We start from the raw sequence: 10,255 nt of genomic DNA, 5'->3' as shown, positions 1-10,255 counted from the left end.
CACTTACTTTTTGCACCACAGATGCAGCGGGTCGTGTCGATGGGTGGTGCTCCGTCCACCTTTTCCAAAGACGACGTGGGTGAGAGACATTTAGGTGCCGATGAGCTACACAGCATCGTGTTGCACACACAGTTGTCGAACGACGTTGAGGAACTTCCTGGAGAGGGCACGGGTGACAGGGAAGGGGGTGGCATTGGGGATGCCACTCCTAGCGTGAAAAACTCATAATTTGTAACGGATTCCGTGGGTCCGGCATCTCTTGCGGTTAGCTTTGATTGCCATGGCGTCTACCCTAGGTGAAGAAGCTAGGCAGCACACCTTTGGCCTTGCCACAATCAATATCAATATCAATGCGATAATGTCACCACACAAACTGACAATGTTACAACGCATGCTCGATTCTGCGGACATCGACGTGGCCCTCTTACAGGAATTGTGTGTCGCTAGTTTCCCTGACTTCTACGGATATACCGCCCACATCTCCCACGCCTCTTCTACCGATTGTGGTTTGGCTGTCCTGCTACGGGAAGGCTTGGCGGCTACGGACGTACTGTACCTAACGAATGCAAGAGCCATGGCCATAACTGTCAACGATGTACGACTCATCAATGTATATGCCCCTTCAGGATCAGGAAGACGAAGAGATCGGGCCCGCTTTTTTTCGGAAGATATTACGACTCTCTGTATGGGCCGCATAGACGATATGGTGATCGGAGGAGATTTTAACTGTACTTCATCTCCGTCTGATCAGCAGCCACATCACGTCCCGTGTGCGGAATTGGAAATGCTAGTGCGTGACCTCCACCTGCTCGACACGTGGTGCCACATCCATGGCCCAGTTCCTGGTTACGCCCATTATACAAGTCATTCGTAAAGTCGGTTAGACAGTATTTACGTCACAAGCAGCCTTTCGACGGTGACGAGAGCAGCTGAGATCTGACCGACAGCATTCAACGACCACACGGCCTATATTTGCACCATTGCCCTACAACCTGCACGTGTGTGGCGCAGCTGGCCCCCCTGGAAACTGAACGTCGCTCATCTGGACGAGCCGGCTATCGAAGAGCCGTGGAACGTGTCCTTACAGCGTCGTGGTCGTTACCGATCGATCCTCAGGTGGTGGACTGAATGTGTAAAGCCCGCTCTTAGGCGCACCTTCATGGCTTACGGCCGGGAAGCGGCCGCGTGGAGGAGGAGCACGGAAAACTTATATTACACCGTCCTACGGGAATGTCATGCTATGTAGACCTGACCTGACAGGCAGATCATAGTCAATCGCGCGAAAGCGCAGCTCGTCTCCTTAGCATGCCATCATTTACAGGGCGCCGTTATACGGTCGTGTGCTCCAGACATGCTACAATGAGAAAGGCCATCTACGCACCACATGCTCTTGGAGCGCAGGAGGCGCCGTAGGGCGCTGGTAACCGACATGATAACGGACGACGGTCGACACGTGGTAGAAGAAGCAGATACAGCAGAAGCCTTCTATGGGCATTACGCTCAGCTTTATCAGTAGTGCTCCCTGAAATGACGACGGTAGACACCGTTTCTGCACCAGACATGGTATCGACTTTACTGGGAGAAGTGACAGAAGAGGAAGTGCACGACGCCATTGGTAAAGGTGCTCCCCATGAATCACCAGGAATCTACGGACCACCATTAGAGTTCTATCGAGCCTTTAAACAACTATTGGTACCGTGTTGGGTTGAAATTTGTCAGGAATTGATGTCCCCGGGTATACTGTTGCCTGCACCGTTCTTGGAAGGACTGATTGTACCCATCCATAAGCCGAAGTGATGGAATTATGTCTGTGATTATCGCCCCTTAACTTTATTGAATAGCGACTTCAAGATCTTTTCGAGGCTGCTATCAGAACGTATTCGCGGCACACTACTGCACGTCCTGTCCAGCGATCAGACGTCCTTGGTGGGACCCAACAAAATCAGAACTGCGTTATATCGTTACAGACATCCCATCTCCCTTACACAGCAGAGACGTTTGCCGGCAGCCCTGGCGTCAATCGACTTTAGCCAGGTTATTGACCGTGTGAGCCACACTTTCCTCATTGCCGTTCCATGGCGCATGGAATACACCGACCGCTTTATCACAGTGTTGACACGCCTTCTGCATGGTGCTAATTCTCGAGTTCTTGTTAATGGAAGAATGACGGCACCCATGCCGATCCGCCGATCAGTTTGACAGGGATGTCCATTATCTACATTGTTGTTTGCATTGGCCATAGAACCTTTGTTATGTGGTCTCCGAGACAGGCTCACTGGGATACAGTTTGGCGGCTCCATCTATCGCTGTACCGCATATGCGGATGATTTGATGATCGTCATACGTGGAGCTGACGATATGGCGGCGGCTTTGGACTGGGTTGCAACCTAAGGTGCAGCTTCTGGTAGCAAAATCAACGTTGACAAGTCCGTCGCCTTGAGCATCGGGTTTGGGCTACCACTGGAACACTTTGCCCCCTTACGCTTTAGTGATACTGACCGCTGCTTGGGCTTAGATTTCATGAACGACATGCGACGCGCGCTCAATTATGGACGCCTTCTTAAACGAATTCGGGCCGGAACTGCAAATCAGCGCTTGCGATCTCTCAACATCGTTCAGTGGGCGCATCATGCAAATGTCTACCTTGCGTCCCGCATGCTGCATGTCTCCCAAACGCTACCCATTCCGAACCCCTTGGCGCGTCGCATTGTGGCAGCGCTGGGATATTTCGTCAGCGGTGGTATGTTACTGAAGATCAGATACGTATATCTTACCTTCCCCAAGGAAAAAGGTGGTCTCTGCCTAGTTAACGTCCATGACAGGGCCATTGTCCACTATGTTAGTTCACATTTATGTCTGCTGCGCCGTTGTCCTACACGCCTCACGAGTTTGCTTCTGACGGCGCTACGACCTGCTTCGCTAAGCCGCCGGTGCCGCTATAGGACATCCCAGCGCCCCTCTTCTATATAGGACGTTTCAATTTAGAACAAAGTTATTCCAGTGTAGAGCTCACGACACCACGAATGGCCACAACTCGACGCCTATATCACGACATGCTGCAACGCCGCCCCCTAAATGTGGTCGAACTAAAATATCCTGATGTACGGTGGCGCGTGGTGTGGAAGACTGTACACGATGTCATGCTTGATTCCTATGTTGTTTCCCAATGGTACGTAGTCGTTAGTGGGAAGCTGGTGACCCAAGGACGTCTCTACAATATCCACATGGCAGAATCACTCAATTCTGTGGGTTGTAATACAGCATATTCTGACGAGCACCGGCTCTGCTGTGGAGAGGCGTAGCCGGTTTGGCACCTAGTGCGGCAGGTGCTGGCTTATCTCTTGCGAGTTACGCCGGACCATATATCTGCACGCACGTTATTGTTTCCGGATGAGACATTTCACCCCAAAACTCGGACCAACTCCGTCACCTGGATACGTGGACATGCGGTCCATTACCTCTATCGTGACGTACACAAGAATTTACTTGACTTCTGGCTATATTTGCAAGAAAGATATCATGCTATTGCCAGGCATACCAGATATCGACAATGCTTCGCAAACTACCTATGGAGTGCCCTTCAGAGTCCACCGTGTAGTTGGAACGTTCCAGGCAGTGGTATATGAGGTCAGAACGAACTGCAAACGATCATACATTGAACTATCTTTATCAGTGGGAGCAGTTGCTGGGAATCCTAACTACGAAGTGGTAGCTTTATTTTCATGTTATTTATGTTTACTATCTTCGATGGTGTCTTCATTCTGTTTTAGTTTTCCAGGCTTGATTAACTATGACTGTTCGCACATTGATATCTATATAAATAAATAAAAAGTTGGTAGAGCACTTGCCCGCGAAAGACAACAGTCCCTAGATCGAGTCTCGGTGCAGCACACAGTTTTAATCTACCAGGAAGTTTCATATCAGTGCACACTCCGCTGCAGAGTGAAAAGTTCATTCTCAAAAAAGTCTTGATTGTTAATTCAAAATCAAGCGCTGGCTTCTGTGGCAAGGGACATCTTAAGAACATCCGAGTTTATAGGAAGTTTATAAATGTAGGACATGTACTTGACCTGCATATGTTCACCTGCGACGCCTAAAGAGAAATGTAGGTCAACAAAACCAGCCACACTCTCACTCCCTTGGCGGTCTTGGTTTAGAGAGAGAGTGTCGCATTCCCTGGAGACATTTTCTCCGCGTGTATATGCTCTAAACCTCTCCTGTTTCATAATTGAAGGCTTAATCTCTACAGAATACCGCTACCACTTTCACTATAAATACAAAATCCGTCTAGGCCACGTATTTATTTTACTGGATAACCGTTTTCAACCTTTCTCTGGTCATCCTAATATCCATTAATTACGAATTACCACGGAGCGTTGGTCATCAGATGGCAAAGATTCACTTAAGCTACCAGCTAACGACCAGCTCTTCACGGCAATTCATAGTTAATTAAATGCGGATAACCAGGAAAGGGTCGAGACTGGTTATCCCATTACGAAAGTGACCAAGACGGAATTTCTCTTTCTGCGTCTTCTGTTACAGAGAAACATCCTTCAATTTTTTTGAAACAAGACTTTTCACTACTTTAATGTTACTTCCAGTTCAGATGTATCTGCTCGAATTATATTCAGTGCACTTTGTAACATCTTTTTCAGTAGAATTACATTAATTTCTTAACACTTGACTTAACTCTCGCCTTACAGATTCTGTGAAACCTAGTAGCAGGGACCCGATCTTCACTGTCCAATGAACTATCATAAAGCAACCACTTGCTTTAGTTCACTATAAAGTGTTGTACTAAGCACTGGAAATGCTCTTGGCACTGAAAAAAAAAAAAAAAAAAAAAAAAAGTTGTGAGAAAAGTTGCATGGGCGGGCAAGAGAAGAAGCTCAGATGCCACGAAAGAAATTTATCAGAATGGTCAAGATACGAGGTAGCGACAAGTGAGTGTGGCCTACAGGAAAGCTAGAGGTGGCACCAATCTGGCGATCTCGGTTCGTAGCAGGCGCCAGTGTGTCGCACTCCATGTTGTTTCTCTACAAACGGCTGTTGCTGGACGTGGTGGCATTTCCTCCCACCCGTTATCCCTCGACAGGGAGGAGGTTTTCGGAGCTCCCTGTCTACCGTGCGAACAGCCTGAGGCGCGAAATCGCGAATTTTTGAACTGTAAGTACAACCACATTGAGCTATCTCATTTAATAAACAAAATAGAAAAAAGGCCTATATGCCCCGTAATGAAAGGAGACGCATGTCTCGAGCAAAAATAATGATAAAATATTATTTTTCAGTCTGGGAAAGTGGTCTGGATTTTCCTGGGGGAATCTGGCGAACGCCACCTTCGACTTAGTGGCGTCCAGCAGGCCGCGCGGGATTAGCCGAGCGGTCTTAGGCGCTGCAGTCGTGGACTGTGCGGCTAGTCCCGGCGGATGTTCGAGTCCTCTCTCGGGCTTGGGTGTGTGCGTTTGTCCTTAGGATAATTTAGGTTAAGTAGTGAGTAAGCTTAGGACTGATGACTGTAGCAGTTAGGCCCCATAAGATTTTCACACGCATTTGAACATTTCCTTTTTTCTTTTTTTTTGCGTCAAGCAGGGTGGACTACTTTATTTTCTGAGGGAAGGTGGTCGGTGGTGCTGCCTCGTTGCAGTGATGGCCGTGTGTTGGTTAGAAGGAGGCTAGTTTACTGCCAGCAGCGAACCAGTCCGCGTGCTAGAGACACTGGACCTAGAACCTCGTGTTATGGTCTGTGGTGCGATTTCGTATGACAGCAGGAGCACTCTCGTGATTAACTCACGCACCGTGACTGCCAATTTTAACGGCAGGCTGGTGCTTCGTGCTGCTATTCATGAACAGCATTCCAGGGGGTGTTTTCCAACAGTATAATGCTCGGCCACAGGCTTCTGTTGTAACCCAACATACTCTACAGTGTGGCGACAAGTGGCCTTTTCGATCACCATATGTATCTCTAATCGAATGCGTACGGGACATTATCGAACGGCAACTCCGGCATCATCTACAACCAATATTTAAGCGTCCCTATATTGATCGACCATCGCACTTCATCGCACAAACTGACATCCGACCCCCATACAGCACATTGCATGCTGGTTTGCGTTTAACATTCAGGCAGTAATTACTATACCAGCATTTCACATTAGCAATGACTAGTCTCGCGCTTACCTTCAGCTACAATTTTGCAATGTAGATCACTTACACATGTTACCTGCACAAACACATCCAAAAATAAATTTAATCTACTGTAATTTGCTTTTGGTGTTCCACGCTCTCAACCTACATTGTGTTATCATTTCGAAGAACCTTTTAAACGTGTGTTATAATGCCCCGCTGTGAATAATACAACTGCGAGGCAAAGAACTGCAGTTGCTACGGTATTAGACGGCAGAAGCGCGCTAGTGGGTGATCAGCATGCCTGCGGACAGCGGAGAGCGGCGCAACACAGCTGCGGGGCAGGGCACGCTATCCAGCTGCAGATGCAGCGAGCGCGCGACGCGAGGCGCCGAGCTGCAGCGGCCGTAATGCGAAATTTAAAGCGGACCTAGCCATCGGGCTGCAGCCGCCTGCAGTGCTAGCTCAGTCCAGAGCGCCATTTCTCCGTCGAACGTAAATTTGAAGTGCAGCGGAAAAATGGGCAGCAGCTAGATTAGGAGGTAACCTTCAGTCGACACTGAAGTCATCAGCGGAGCAACAAAATCAGACTGGGGAGTGAAGAGATTCCGCTCATTCTGAAGAAACCATTCTGGTTTACTGGAATGTTAAGTGTTTGTCTCCTGATGGGGATGTGAACCAATCTCCTTCCGTTCATGACTGCCTTTCTTTTCTTTCTTTATTCAGGGTTCCGTGCCTCAGTCTGTAAAAAAGGACCCCTTATCAGATCGCTTGTTGTCCGTAAATATGTCGAAGAGGCTGGAATGCACCACTATTACCTTGCCTATATGTCGGTGCTTGTATACCCGCATCAGAGTCGTGGTACTTTGCATATACGCTACAGCAACGACCTCAGCCGAAAACTTTTTCATCGCCCCTTATTCTTTGACCTAATTGGTCGGTTTATGTTAATTTGAACACAAATGCTATTCTTAAATTAATCTCCGACTGTTTTTAAAAATTAACAAAGGCCTATAGCTTCATGGCGTTAGCATGGATGAAAAACAAATACTTTGAAGGTCACGTTGCGTCAGTCGGCTCTCTCTCATGTTTGTCATTAAGTAAGGAGCAACCGACTGAATTGCAGAGCGTTACTGCGTCAGCTGGCATTTGCGAGGGACGGTCCGTCATTCGGTTCTCGCAAGCAGGAGGAATCAGTGCTGCCGGGATTCATTGCCGATTGTGTCACGTGTATCGGCATGGCATAACAGATGGTGGTGTTTTGAGGGATTGATGGAGAAAATTGAAAACTGAGTTCATAAGTATGTGTGACGAAAACAGTCCAGGACGACGCATGAATGATAAACTTTGTGCAACATGTTGATGAATTTGTACGTATGAGACCTCATTTTACAATTTCCGATCCTTTTCAATATGTGCCTCACATCTCAAGGACGTACATCTCCAACACTGTCCCAGAAACTTTAAGTTATCGCAAGTTTTGTGCACGGTAGGTACCAAAAACTCTAAGCCGTATTTACATGTTTTGGTATCGCAAAGGAAGTTTGACACCAGATTTTGTGGGACTAACGAGTGAGAATATTGTGACATCATAGGTCCAGTGCGAGACATGAAACTCCAAAGGTCAGTGCAAAACAAACGGAGCCAAATAATGACCGAAGGTGTCATGCCCCTAAACGACAATGCGCGACACAATACTATGGATTAAACGAAGGAAAAACTCACTTTCTTTTTCTGGGAGATTTCTCAGTGTTCTTCTCATAGTCCAGACTTGGCAACAAGCGACTTTCATCCCCTGCCCAAGACGAACGTATGGTTTGCTACTCAGCGCTTTAAAAACCGACGATAATCTCACGGATGCCGTCAACAACTGAATGAAGCCCCAGACGGCACCATTGTTTGATGAAGGCATGAAGCAACTGCTGTCACGGTACGACAGATATTTCAATTTGCGCCGCGACTATATAGAAAAGTAATATAAATACAAATTATATTAAAAAAAGTTATCTACTTTTTTCTTATTTCAATAGCCAATCGTAAGTTAATTTATGAATAGCCTTCGTAAAATGCTTTTGGGTGTTGGGTAAGAGAGAATGACTATTACATCAATTAACGGGAACATTTAATTCATGGAGTAATTAGGCGATGAGATGGTGTAGCGTGAATGAGTCGCAAAACGCGGTTGCGGTCCACTATAGGTAAGAGGATTATGAATGTGCAATTATTAATTGATTTCAATGCAGCAGCAAGTCACCGCAGTGCGACAGGAAAAGGTGCATAGGTTCCAAATACCACAGGCTGACCGGAAGCCGCCACACTGCGTTCAACGCCCAAAGGAAACCCTGCCATTCACTGCCGCTACAAGAGAGCTAGCAGCCCAACGGCACCTGAGCCCTGGGCTCGAAGGAGACAGCTGCACGAACTCCGTGCAAACCAGCCTCGTCTGTTATGGAAGTTTGAACTGTCGCCATAGATCTAGGCTAGACATTCGTCAGAAAAATTTTTCTTGTACAAGAGCGAGCGAAAGTTCACGACAACAATGATTCGTCGATGATAACGTACGGAGGTCGGGACCACTGCTCTGCACAACTGATTTCTAGTTCAGTGTCTACAGCTAGCTAGGGCAGCAACAGTTACTATAAGTCTTAAATGTAGTCTTTGGCCGACACAATAAACCCAAAGTTAAAACAATGCATTTGCCGTTTACTTCTTTGATGAGTCCTCTTACCTAATTGCCGCCAATAAGAGTCTGATGACCAACCTACACATCTCTTGACTGTTAACATGTTTCGTTATCAGGAACTTGCTTTCGAATCAGCCCTTGCCGTCACAGAGTCCGAAACAAAAAAACAAAAAACAAAAAAAATAGTATTAATGTCGTAAAGTAATAATGTAACAGACAGACTATTAAATTCAATACTTTTCTCATGAACAACAGTTGTCAATAACAAGAGCATTTTGTTAGTTCCTACATAGGTAACCGTTTTATACTTTGAACACTTTATCACATTTGGAAAACCGTGCGTCTTTGGAGTAATTTTTGTAACTTCACAGAAACAGTTCAGCCCACTAAAAGCGAAGGCTATCATTTAAAAATAAAATCAGAAAACACATTAAATTTATTTTGTGAAGATGGCTAGAGATGAAAGTCTGAAAAGTGTTTCATGGTACAATATTCTACCTTACTAAAAGGATGTTATAAATACAATCATTCAGGAACAAATATACTGAACAATATTTTAAAAATTAATCCTTATTTTTCCCGTAGAGTAGCTCTCAGTTCCCTGAATAGGTCTTCTGTTAAACGTAAAGCTATGGGTCTTTATAGCATCCCGCTCCCTAATTTCATCTCCTAAGGAATTTTCGGTTTCCCCAGATGGTAACAAACGTTTGCTAGGCGTGCATGCGTGAGTTCAGTCATACGTTTTTTGGAAAGAGTCTATTGTGTGCAGCACCTGTAGGTTCTGCGTACCAGGGAATTCAGTTTTTTTATGCTGAGGTGGCTTAGTGCAGCAATCTAATTAACAGAATGCAGTTTATAGTGTGATCACTGATTAGTATTGAGCTGCTGGGGTGTATTTCAATCATATGTTTTAGTTTCTGCTTTGTAATCGCCTGTTTTGCTTTAGTGACCATTTTAATAAAGCTGCGGATGTTCGTAATTTCGTCCCCCGTGCAGTTCCTGTTTTTGTCCCAGGGACGTAGTTTGGAGCTCTCATTAAAAATAGATTTTATTTGATATTCCTTTTTTCGCACACGGATGCGCGGAACGGAGAGAAGTAGATTCGTTGCACGAAATACTTGGTTTGTTATCAGGAAACATGCTCTTTATTTACACATACATACAAAGTCATGTGGAACATAACTTTAGAAGGCTGAAATTTGAAATCATTATTCAATCATGACCTTGAAGCGATTTGTAATAGTGAAAGTGTCTGGCAATGCTGGAGTGGAAAAATACATTTATATTAATTGTATTTTAAAAATGGCTCTGAGCACTATGGGACTTAACATCTATGGTCATCAGTCCCCTAGAACTTAGAACTACTTAAACCTAACTAACCTAAGGACAGCACACAACACCCAGCCATCACGAGGCAGAGAAAATCTCTGACCCCGCCGGGAATCGAAC

This window comes from Schistocerca serialis, chromosome 1 (genome assembly GCF_023864345.2).
Source record: "Schistocerca serialis cubense isolate TAMUIC-IGC-003099 chromosome 1, iqSchSeri2.2, whole genome shotgun sequence".
In the NCBI taxonomy this organism is placed as follows: Eukaryota; Metazoa; Arthropoda; class Insecta; order Orthoptera; family Acrididae; genus Schistocerca; species Schistocerca serialis.
This window is presented reverse-complemented; position numbering follows the sequence as displayed.